Consider the following 12,557-nt stretch of genomic DNA (forward strand, 5'->3'; position numbering starts at 1 on the left):
AGGCCTGGAGCTGAGATCCTCCTGCCTCCACCTCCTGAGTAGCTGGAATTACAGGGGTCCAACACCACTGCCAAGCCTAGCCTACCATGTGGTCTTTAATCATGTTTTCTAGCTTGGGGAGAGGAAGCCAGCAATATTCCAGCTCCTGGAATATACTTGGCAAGCCTCAAGCTAGGTAAATGGAAGGAAGGGAAACAGAAACTGTGGGAAGAAGGAGAGTAAAAGGGAAAAGAGGAAGTAAGACCAGAAAATAAAAGAAAGCTTTCCCTGCCACAGAAAAATAGCATGATACCAATGGTTGTAAGAGACCTACCAGCCACTTCCAGCTTGGTTCATTCTATCTCAGCACATAGCCTCATCAGACTGGCTAAGAGGTCATCTTTTGAGATGGTTCAGAAAGCAATTCCAGGAGCTCTCTTAGTCTCTTCTATGATTAACAGTGATGGATACCAGAACTTCTATTTCATTCAAGTTCTTGGTTTAAGCTATTCCCTGTCTTTGTTAAGGTTATTGCACAGCCTTTAGGATACAGTTACCTGCTTGAGGTAACTTTCCTGGGTCTATTTTTCCACATTTGGTTAGCAGCCTTTCCCCAATGCTCCTATTGTTGCCTTCACCTAGTTCATACAGCACTCCCCAGAAGGCCTGGCATTCTGTCAAGCTCCATTGGTCCCATTGGCCAGGCTCCCTTGGGCAGGGTACAACCTGTACAACTGTACAAAGTGACCCCATTTAGGGCACAAACTTAGGCATTTGGAATAAGTTTGTTGAATTAATTATCTTGTTGTTTTGGTTTTTTGTTTGCTTTTTTGACTCAGGGTCTCACTGTGCATCCCAGGCTGACCTCAAACTCATGATCCTCCTGCCTCTGCCTCCCAAGTGCTAGTACTGCAGAGCTGCACCACCACACCAGGCTTGAATGAATTATCTTTAGAATTTTCCAGAGCCATCTCACAATGTAACCCCTCTTGAATGGGGACATCCAGAACTAACAAACCAGCCTATGCAGAGAAGGGTCCTATTATGCAGGGTTGGATCAGTATTGGGGCATCTGGAAGGTTCCAAATCACATTTGTTTGTTCCTCAACTGTAGTGCCTACCATTCTGAAGCCTCATCTTCTCCTAGATAATGCTCACAAGTTCAACCTTTGCCATCATTTCCATTCATGCAATTTGGTTTTCCTAATAGTGTTGAGAACTTCTCTGCCAATTTCTGGCCCCATTCCTAATTTTCCAGGGCCTCTTTGTCCTCTGGTTCTTTCTTCCATGGTGTTGGTATCATTGCCAGGAATTATGAGCTAGTCGCTGGCCCTCAGTCTGGGTCACTAATTAATCATTAGGTTCTAAATGAAGCATTGAGCCATCCAGGATGATGCATGTTACAGTTATGTTTTGTTTTATTGGTCCTTGTACCGGTATCACATTATCTCAAAGGGCAGTGGGACAACTGCCTGAGGCTGCTGATACCTGTGACTTTCTCTATTAGGTTGCTGAGTACCCTTAAGAATGTGTGGCCAGCTGCCTTGGGCAGGAGTTCTGATTTTTGAACACAGACTTCCTGAAAGGTACCTTTGCATTGGAGCAGGGGCCTTAGTATACCTATAGATAGTTTCCTTTCTACCCAAACCATTTGTAAGGTCTGCTTGCCTTTTTTTTAAAATCACACTGGTATTACTTGGGTTTTAGTCAGCCTGATAAATAGAGGAAGTTGGATGCATTCCCAGCCTCCCTGATGTCATGGTTTGGGGCAGGCACTCTGCAACTTCAGGAGGTTTCAGTTAATCCTAGGAATTGGTGAGTTTGCTATTCTTCTCTGAGAAATTTCTCTGTTCTGTGCCATGTCTTACATAAGTTGATAGGGTTCCTTTTGTGACTTGCCCTTTCCTTTCAATGATGTAAGAACCCCAAACATTGGCAGTCACTATGTTTTGTTACTGAAGTGCTAGTGCTGTTTGAATCCTGCTTCTTCTTTAGTTTTTCTGAGAGATGAAGGCTGGTGGGGGTGTGGTGGTGATCAGGGCAAGGAGGGATCCAAAGGCTGAAGGACAGGTATCAAATAAGTTTAGACCTTAGTGTCCATCAGGAATGTTCACATCATGGCTTTTCCCATTCTTTTTCATAACTTGCTCAAGTGAATTTGTATTCCCAGCTGGTTCTTAACTCTGAAACCAGAAATTTTTGTGCCCCCAGTGGTGCCTTTCTTAACTGGGTTAGAACCAGGTGAGGGGAGGCAACATTGAGCAGAGCAAGTTGATGGCATTTCCTCTCATTTATCCAACCCATCGGCTTGATTTAGGAGCTCTATTTGCCCCTCCTTCTGTTCTGCTTTTCTTCACCAGAAGAAATATACTTACTTGCATAAATAATGCATGAATATATAGCTGTGTTCTATAGAGTAGAAGTTTGTGTTCATCCTTTCCTCCATCACACTCCTATCTGTGGAGGCTTGGTTGTTGTTTTTTTGTTTTTTGAGGTTTTTTTTGGATGCATTCGCCCATACACATATACAACTTTGTTTCTGAATATGTCCTCATGTATAACTATATTAAGAAACTTGCTGTTTTTTCACTTGATTTATATGTATTGCCACCTCTATATGTCAGTTCATCTAAATCAATGTCATTTTTAGGCACTGCATTATATTCCGTTATGTGGTTGTACCACTCATTTAGTTATTCATCTACTGGTCTATAGAATTTCCCCCACCTCACACAATGCTGCAATGATAAGTGTTTGTGTTAATAGTTTTTTGCATTTGTATGTCAATATTTCTATAGAAACAGCCTCTAGAATTAGAATTTCTGCAATATAAAAATCATATTTAAAAAATAAAGTATGTACCTTTAAAAATGCAAAAACTCAAGTTTACATTTCCACCATGGTGTATGAAAGTGTTTATTTCCCCACATGTTCTCTAGCTTTATATATTGTTATTAAGCTTTTTAATTTTTTCATCCACTGGGAAAAACAAATGTCATTGTAGCTTGCCCTACTTTTCTACCTGAAAGTGTTCCAAAGGAGCAAACAGAGCCTCCTGTTGTTCATTAATAAACTGGATTACCAAGAACCATTAAGTGTGCTTTATTGTGGTCATCAATAAGATTTTGGAAAAAGCAATGTGCTTGAGTTGTGAAACTTCACCAAAAATATCATCAAAAATCCCTATGTAGAAATCTTCATTTTCACAAATGTTCAATGAAATTATTTCCATAGTCAAATCACAATCAAGTTGTTTCTTTGTTTGATTATTCTAATGTTTTGGGTTGGTGATCCTACATGCATTCCATGTTGAGCATTGGAACATGTGTTTGTAATTTGTTCATCCTAGGACAGGACAACATGGTTGGCTTTCATTTTTGGTCTTCTTTAAACATTACTTAATGAAGTTTTTTTGGCATATTGGTCTTTAACTTAAGCCTTTAAGAAGTGTTCCTTTTTTTTTCCTTTTAAAGAGTTTAGTGTGATCAATAGAAACTTACTGTGACTTTTTAATTTCTTCTTTGAATTCATGACCTGGATTCCTCCTTGAGTATTGGACTTTAATTGTACCAGTCTGTTGCCAGAATGCAGAAGAGTAGGTCAGTTGGTTCCAAGATGACTCTATAGGTTGTTTTCTGTCACAAATCTTGACTTGAAAGTCATTATGTCCCTATTTCATGTGAGAAGATATCATTTTGTGAAGCGACTGTCACTCTCAAGCTAATAGTTGTATCAATTTAGTTTTGAAGTAAAGCATGATGGAATATTCTAAAAGATATAAATCATGTTGTCAGCAATGCTCTCTGCCTTGGGTGGTCACCCTGTTTCCTTTCCCCAGAGTATATCTGTTTTTTTCTCATCCATGCCATTCCAATGACCCCACCTTCTTTTTTCAGCTCTGAGCCAAACTTAATTAACAGAGAGTCATTTATATAGCCCTCTGGGGAGAAAAAAATTCTGCCTTTGGCTTTAGACACACATTAGACATACATGGAATGCATGTAGGATCACCAACCCAAAACATTAAAATAATCAAACAAACAAATTGATTGTGATTTGAGTATGGAAACAATTTTCATACAAACCCTTTTGTACCCCTTGGTACAAAGGGGTTTAGGTTCTAGGGACATTAAGATACAAACACATGAAGTTATATCTAACCATTCATGGTCTCTAGAAGAGACTACCCTACCCCACATCTGCTCTTATCTCTTCATTGTCCAATGCCCTGATAATGCTGTTGACACAGCCTTAGATTGAGAAGTAATGCATGCTACTAAAACATGAACGTCAGTCTTCAAACTGGCTTTGGACTTGTTCTTCCAGTTTATAAGTTCCGTAAGAGCAGGTATTGATTGCATTGTCCATTTCTTTTGAAACTCAGTGACCAAGATCAAACCTAGATGTGCAGTATTAAAGCCCTCTGCTACTTTCCATTGGTCTAATTTTTGTTCATATCTTGTTTGCATTTTCAGATGTGTGTAGAGTTTCTCTGCCTTTTTTTCCTGAACTTTCTATCAGGTAAGTAAGACTATTTCTATGTGATAATGTTGTAAAAATTATGAATATTGTTTGGTTAAGTTTTTCTTTCATATTCCTTCCCTTCTGTCATTCCAAATACCTATACCTACCACAGCTTTATTCTTTTCTGTGCATTTGTTTTGTTTTTAGCTCCTTATTCCCACTTTGAGCTCTCTTTTCTTCAGATGTTTTCTTTCCTTGTGGGTTCTATTGTTGACCCATTTCTTCTTGGTAACCCAGTTGTTTTTGAATAGACTTTCAGGAAAGGGTACAGATTTTGGGATGAGTACAGATTTAGAAATTACAAGGCACAGTAAAAATTGAAGGAAAGGATTATTTACATAGGATTTGGGGGGATTTTTTATAACAATTTACCCCTTTCCTGCTCTCTAGACTTGCTATCCTACTTCCAACAAATTTTTTCGTGCTTCACAATGGACTGTTTTTTTTTTAATTATTCATATGTGCATACAAGGCTTGGTTCATTTCTCCCCCCTGCCCCCACCCCCTCCCTTACCACCCACTCCACCCCCTCCCGTGCCCCCCCCTCAATACCCAGCAGAAACTATTTTGCCCTTACCTCTAATTTTGTTGTAGAGAGAGTAAAAGCAATAATAGGAAGGAACAAGGGGTTTTGCTGGTTGAGATAAGGATAGCTATACAGGGCATTGACTCACATTGATTTCCTGTGCGTGGGTGTTACCTTCTAGGTTAATTCTTTTTGATCTAACCTTTTCTCTAGTTCCTGGTCCCCTTTTCCTATTGGCCTCAGTTGCTTTAAGGTATCTGTTTTAGTTTCTCTGCATTAAGGGCAACAAATGCTAGCTAGTTTTTTAGGTGTCTTACCTATCCTCACCCCTCCCTTATGTGCTCTCGCTTTTATCATGTGCTCATAGTCCAATCCCCTTGTTGTGTTTGCCCTTGATCTAATGTCCACATATGAGGGAGAACATACGATTTTTGGTCTTTTGGGCCAGGCTAACCTCACTCAGAATGATGTTCTCCAATTCCATCCATTTACCAGCGAATGATAACATTTCGTTCTTCTTCATGGCTGCATAAAATTCCATTGTGTATAGATACCACATTTTCTTAATCCATTCGTCAGTGCTGGGGCATCTTGGCTGTTTCCATAACTTGGCTATTGTGAATAGTGCCGCAATAAACATGGATGTGCAGGTGCCTCTGGAGTAACAGTCTTTTGGGTATATCCCCAAGAGTGGTATTGCTGGATCAAATGGTAGATCGATGTCCAGCTTTTTAAGTAGCCTCCAAATTTTTTTCCAGAGTGGTTGTACTAGTCTACATTCCCACCAACAGTGTAAGAGGGTTCCTTTTTCCCCGCATTGTTGATGTGTTCTCTGGCTTAACTAAGGTGCTGTGCATATGCAACTTTCAAAGGTGCCTCCCAATCAGATTTCTGCTCTCGACTTCCTTCTAGATAGAAATTCCCTTTTTTTCCTTTCTTTTCTGTTCTTTCTTTCTTTCTTTTTTTTTTGTGGTGCTGGGAATCAAACGTAGGACCTCGTGCATGCTAAAGGAAGTGCTCTATCAACTGAACTACATTTCTAACCATATTGCTTCCTCTTTCTTTTGAGACTCATAAATAGTGGCTATTCCTGGGATTTCACTGATATAAATTATCAGTATAAACAGTATATTTATTATAACTAACATAAATTATAATTCTTCTACTATAATTTATAGGGTAAATAACACACATAATTACAATAATAGGTACCAGTAGGCTATTGTTATAAATAAGCTTAAAACACTTGAATAGCATCTTACAGCTAGTAAATGGCCAAGCTGGGACTTGAAGCAGGAGATGGTATGGTGTGATGACAATAGCAAGGAAGGACCCAGAATATTGATGGTGATGGAGTTGGCTTTCCCAAATACATGCCTTCCTCTCCAGTATGAGCTCCTGAGTGATCCACACCATGTGTTTCTGCCCCAACTGTGCCCCACGCCCCAGTGCCTATCAACACTCTGAGGATAGTTTTAATGAGTCTCCTCTCCTATTTCTCTCTTCTACATAGTCAGAAAATTATTTTATAGTACAAGATTCAGGACAAAATCAATTTAAAATTCTTTTTTGGGTACCAAGATACCAAACTTAGACAGGAGAAGTGCCCTGTTTTTGTTTTAAGTCAAGTTGGACCTTTCTCTCAAAGAGAAAGTGCCTTGTTTGGTTTTTAAAACATTGCTATTTACTTGGCTGTACAAATGACCATTAAATCTAAGTAGTGGCTGTAGGTTCTCTACGGCAGGAAAGATATCTTATTTATTAGTAGTGAGTCCTGAGCATAGTACCTTTCATCTAATAGAACTTCAGCAAATATTTGTAAGCTATATGAGTGAATGCAGGAAATGATTCCAAAGTCTGTTCACATTTAGCATTGGGGTATACTACAAACTTGTCTTCTGACTGTGCTTGTAATCACAGCTAACACTTCTTGACTATATTACCTTATTTAATCCCCACAGAACTCTATGAAGTAGGTCCTACCATTAACTCCATTTTTTCAGATGAATTTAAGGCCTAGAGACATTAAGGAACAGCCCAAGGTTACACTGTAAGGGGTAGAGCTTGAATTTGAAGGCAAGCAGATGGGTCTACCATGCATGCTGTCGAACCCCATTTAGGGAAAGACTATCAAGGGTAAGGGGAGAGAGATGAAGTGGGATTTTACTTTGCCTTGGTGATTCACACATGGGCATTCAACAATATGATAGATTGCAGGTAGGAGAGTGGGGAAATTTGAAGGTGCATGAGGGAGCTGAAAAACACCTCTCATAAGGTTTTGTCAGTGTATGTTTACTGTGCAAAATTTATTACTAATCTTGCAATCTAATACCGATTCACTTGTTTTATTGAATAAAACTTTTCCCTGCATTAGAAAGCTCTTAAGGTTTATTAAAAATAATTTTTCACTATACAGACCAGATAAATCATTTTTCTAACATTGGTTTCTAGAAATGTGAAAACTTCATATTTCAGTTATGCTATATAGTTTTAGCATTGACATTATTTTGTGCTATGACAAATAATACAAAAAGCTGTCATTTTAGGGTTCATATTCATAACCAGTTAACCTAGTTTCTGTCATCTGTAGGACTTTTTTTTTTTTGGCATATGGGATGTTGTTTCTATTACCACGGCTGTGCTGGCTTTAGTTCTTGATGATCTTATCTTCAAAAAATTTTGTTGCTAAAATTCAGAATGGTTACTTTCACCGTATATTTATTCAGATTACCTCAATTTACAAGATTTGAAATTACTGCTAGGCATTTCTATGAGCTTTCCAGAAAATTCTGTCAGTAGTCTCATTTGACAGATATAATGGGTAAAACTATGAGGACTTTTCCTTGTTAGGGTTTTGGCATTTGGATTTTGCTAGTCTAGTAAAAATGTGCTAAGATATATCCTATTTTTCTCTTCTTTGACTTTTTGAGGAATTAGAATTCTTATTCCTTAAATAAATTTCACCAGTGAAATCTTCTGGGCCTGGAATGTTCTTTATGGGAAAAGTTTTGAAACTTTTAATGATTATGCTTTCTATTCTGGTTTACTATTTCTTCTTGACCCCTCCTTGATAAGTTGTATTTTTTTCCTAAGGATTTGTCCATTTCTATCTAGATTTTTCAAATTATTGAGTAAAGTTGTCCCTAAGAACCTTTTATCTTTTTTTATATTTTCAGCATTTGCATTGTGTTGCTTTTTTCATTCATTCTCTTGTTTATTTGCTCTCTCTTTCTCTCTCTCTCCCTCTCTCTGCCTTCCTCCTCTGTCTCTTAATTTTGCCAAGATTGTCTTTTAGAGAATAGCTTTGGTTTTATTAATAATCTTTATTTTGTGCCTTTTCTTTTAAGAGTTTACTTCATGTATTTTCCTGTGGCATTATTTTATTTTTGTCATTACCTTTCTTTTCTTTCTTTGGGTTTATTTTGCTGTTTTTTCTTTCTTTGGGTTTATTTTGCTGTTTTTTCCAAACTTCTTGAAAAGGATTTTAATTCATTAATTTAAAGCTTTTTCTTTTTAAAATATGTATATCTAAAATGTAAGTTTCATTCTATCTTTAGTTCTTTCTATTCCCACATGTTTTGATATATAGTGTGTTATTATTGATCAGGTCAAGTATTTTCTAATATGCATTATGACTTCTTCTTTGACCTACAGGTCTTTGTTAAATAGCAAATTTAAGTTTCTTCTGTTATAAATTAATTGTGCTATGGAAAAAAATAATTGTGCTGTGGTCAGAGAATATGCTCCTTTCCTTTTTATTCCAACACTGTAAAAAGTTTTAGAGACTTCTTTGATGGTCTGGCTAGCTTTCATAAACATTCCATGTGTGCCTAAAACAATTTTTAGTTGTGAGAAGTTGTGTAAATGGTCTTTAAGTAAAGTTGATTAAGTGTATCATTCAAATATTCTAAGCTGGGCATGATGGCACACACCTGTAATCCCAGCACTTTGAAGGCTGAGGCCAGAGGACCACAAGTTTGAGGACAGCCTAAGCTACACAGAGTTGCAGACCAGCCTGGACAACATATCAAGACTTTGTCTCAAAAACTTCTACATCCTTAATGACTTTTTATTTGATTTTTTTTATCAATTACTGATAGACATATGTGATTATCTCTCCCTATGATTGTGAATTCATCCTGTTTTCCTTATTTTCTGTCAATGCTGCTTTGGGTATATTGAGGCTATATTATTACATTCAGATGTAAATTTGTTCAGTTTTTCTATTAAACTAAGTCTTTTATGAATGAACCAATTTATTTATACGTAATACTTTTGGCTTTAAAGTATGATTTATCTGATTTTATATAAACATGTTACTTTTCTTCTGACTGGTATTGGCATAGCACATCTTTTCCATGCTTTAACTTTGAAGCTTTTTGTATCAGTTGGTGCTAATCATATTTTATAAATAGCAAGTAATTGGAGTTTGTGTTTTTTCCAGTCTGGTCATCTTTTCCCTTTAATGGAATCATTAAGACCTTTTATATTTAATTAATCATTGATGTGTTTGTGTTTTAAAATCTATCAATCTATTTTTTCTAATCATTCTTTGTTTCTTTTTCTCTCCTTTCTCATCTTCTTTCAGATTGACTGAATATTTAAAAAAATATTTTGTTCTCTCTACTATTTAGGAAGATGTATGTCCCATTTCTATTCTTTAGTAAGTACTATAGAAATTACAATATGTTGATGACTAGGTCAACATACAGGTGTCTGTAGTCCTAGCTACTTGGGAGGTGAGGCAACAGGATCGTTTGAACCCAGGTGATTGTGACCAGCCTAGGCAGTACTGCAAGACCTGGTATCAAAAAAATTCACAATATGTCTACTCAACTTTTCAATGTCTAAAGATAATATCTTTAGCCACATCTGGGATAATGTCAGAACCTTGGAATACATTAATTTTTAAATTTCATATTATCATCTCTTATTTATATATAATATACATATTATACCCTGTGTTATATATGTATATATATAGTTGCCATATGTTTTTATTTGATGAGGTTTCATTAACTCCTGCAGGATATTGTGATTGCTGTTTATTATGTAGTCAAAGTTCATTTGATTTTCCAATATATATAGTACCACCCTTGCATCTGGGAAACTGGGGCCTGGGAAACTGTGAACTCTGGATTGTGTCTCTTAATTTAGAGATTCTCTATCTGGCCCTTCTCTAGTTGTACCCCTCTCCAAAGTGTAAGAACTCTGGCACCAAGAACCTACCTGGAGCCTGCCTCATTTCTTCCCCAACTTTCAAGATTTTCTTGAAAATCTTTGGCTTTCTTCAGTTTAATTTTGACATGTCTAGGTGTAGATATCTTTTTGTTTATTGTAATTGACATCCTTTGGGTTTCTTGAATCTGTGGGTTGATTTTTTTTTTTACCAGTTTGGGGTCGTTTAGTCATCATTTCAAGCATTGATTCTGCCTCATCAGCACCTCTTTGAATTTTATTTCAATATATGTTAGACCTTGTTTTTTTTCCCTATGTATTTGTACTTTTCTTTCATATTTCACATCTAAAACTCAGCTTTACGTCATTGGCTCATACTATCAGGGATAAGTAGCTTCACTGCTTATATTACCCCTTGGCTTTATGCTTTATCTTCAACTTTGGCCTGATAATTCCTTTCTATCTTGTCACCTCTGTGACACGTTTAAGAAAATGCTTCTAATATTTTATTCATGAGTTTTAATTGTCTTCAATCAAAAATTTGGTCTTAATAACTTAACCTATTCCTAAAGCACTGAAAAAATTGTGGGTTTTTTGAGATGTTTGTTATATGAAGGTTTTTAATCAGAATTGAAATAGAAATTTAATTGTTTTATTTTAATTATGTTTCCTAGTCCAGTTTTCTCTAATTTCTTTGACAGTTCAACAGTCTAAGTCAATTGCTTTTTCACTTTTTGTTCTTGCTTTATGTATACTGAGAACCTCTTTAACCTCTCTCTTTTTTAATTTCATCTTGTGCTAGTCTTATTTGCCAACACTCATGACTCAGTGTAAATATCTCAAAGGCATGGAATTTTCTAGAAGATGTAGGGAATAATTACTTTACCTGTTTCTACTCAGGTCAAAAAATTAAATCATTGCATACATCATAGCAGCTATAGTATAATTAGACTATGCCAGTTAACCAGAGATAACAGAGAATAAGCCTCACTCAGACCTGCTGTATGGTAGGATCAAGCTATTCCCTCCCTTAAAATTTTATTCTTTCATTATTCTATATGTACATAAAGATAGATTTATCATTTGTTGTCATTAAAAGTTGCATTGATGATACATATTTTAAAAATGATAGTGATACTGTTTAATGAAATTGAAGAGATCTAGAACAATTTCTTGGAGTAGTTTAAGTAGGGCCATGACTTACAGTCATGCAGTTTGTGTACTGTATAACCCAAGAGGTTGCCATTTACATCAGCATCCACAACTAAAAGGAGGCACTGGACTAAGATGAATTTGGGATCATATTTAGTGAGTGATTGTCTAGTGTCAGGGTTTAGATTTATTGCTTAAATACTAATAAGTAGTTTTCTATATAATTGATGCTATCTTACTAGCTATCTTTAGCATCTTAAATTTTTGCTAAGAACTGATAGCTATTCAGATAATCTTTGTTGATGACCTAGATAGCATTGAGACAGCATGAATTGTTCCAGAAGATGAGGAAATATCCCAGCTGAAAAAAATTGAAATTACCTTTATGAGCAAGAGTTTCAAAATCTATAGATTTCTCACATTGATCAGTGAGCCTGGAGATCTTGTGACCTTAGAGGCCATTTTCAGTTGAAGAAGAAGGCATTATTCAAAGCTACATTATTTCAAATACCATAGGACTTCTATTAGCAAATATATTTTCAACCTTGAGGAAACAGGTCTCAGATATGACAACTTAAAGCAGTCTTTTCGGTGGCACTCTAGTAAGTTTTTGATCACATGCTCTTTTCAAGATGATTGCTGGGATTATTCTTCATTCTGGCCTTTCCTACCCTTATTTTGGAGTTGAGTACATGGTCTTTTAGGTGTAATGGTATGATTTATTTGATCAGAAGCCTAAATCACAGCATATAACAAGTCACTGTGTACACTTATTTAACTTTGACCATATCTTGTCTACCACATAGGCCCTGCCCTGGGAGTTGGCAAAGAATGAGTTGTAGAAATTTTTGAAATTGAATAATAGCATTTTGGATTTGTTGATTCATTTCGCCTGATGAACTAAAAATTTTGCTAACAAGGAGATAAATTCTTAGGAGCCTGGGATTATGGCCTGGCAAAAGTAGGGGTTTGCCAAATAGCCAATGACCTTGACCCATCTCCCAGAGCATGTTGGGTCTCTCTGTTCATCTGTAGAATGAGGGTATGAAGCTAGGTGAATTCTGATTTCCTTTCCAGCTATACACTGATCCGATTCTCTTCCCAGAGCTAAAATTAGATACTTGTGTATTAAATCTCCCAAGTCAACTCTACAATTTCAGGTGGAGTAGAGCCTAAAACATTTGTATAGAACAGAGTT

The 12,557-nt window shown here is 36.5% G+C and overlaps 1 protein-coding gene across 5 annotated transcripts in view; it reads left to right on the top strand.

Moving 5' to 3' along the window:
• Nucleotides 1–12,557, top strand: part of Adgrg2 (adhesion G protein-coupled receptor G2) — a 105,374-nt gene that overhangs the window by 25,801 nt on the left and 67,016 nt on the right. For all 5 annotated transcript variants that reach the window (XM_020183281.2, XM_074062509.1, XM_074062508.1 and 2 more), the window contains exon 2: nt 4,455–4,500. The gene's annotated coding sequence lies outside the window, so the exon portion shown is untranslated. The remainder of the gene's footprint in view (nt 1–4,454; nt 4,501–12,557) is intronic.

The sequence above is a fragment of the Castor canadensis genome, chromosome X (assembly GCF_047511655.1).
Source record: "Castor canadensis chromosome X, mCasCan1.hap1v2, whole genome shotgun sequence".
NCBI lineage: Eukaryota > Metazoa > Chordata > Mammalia > Rodentia > Castoridae > Castor > Castor canadensis.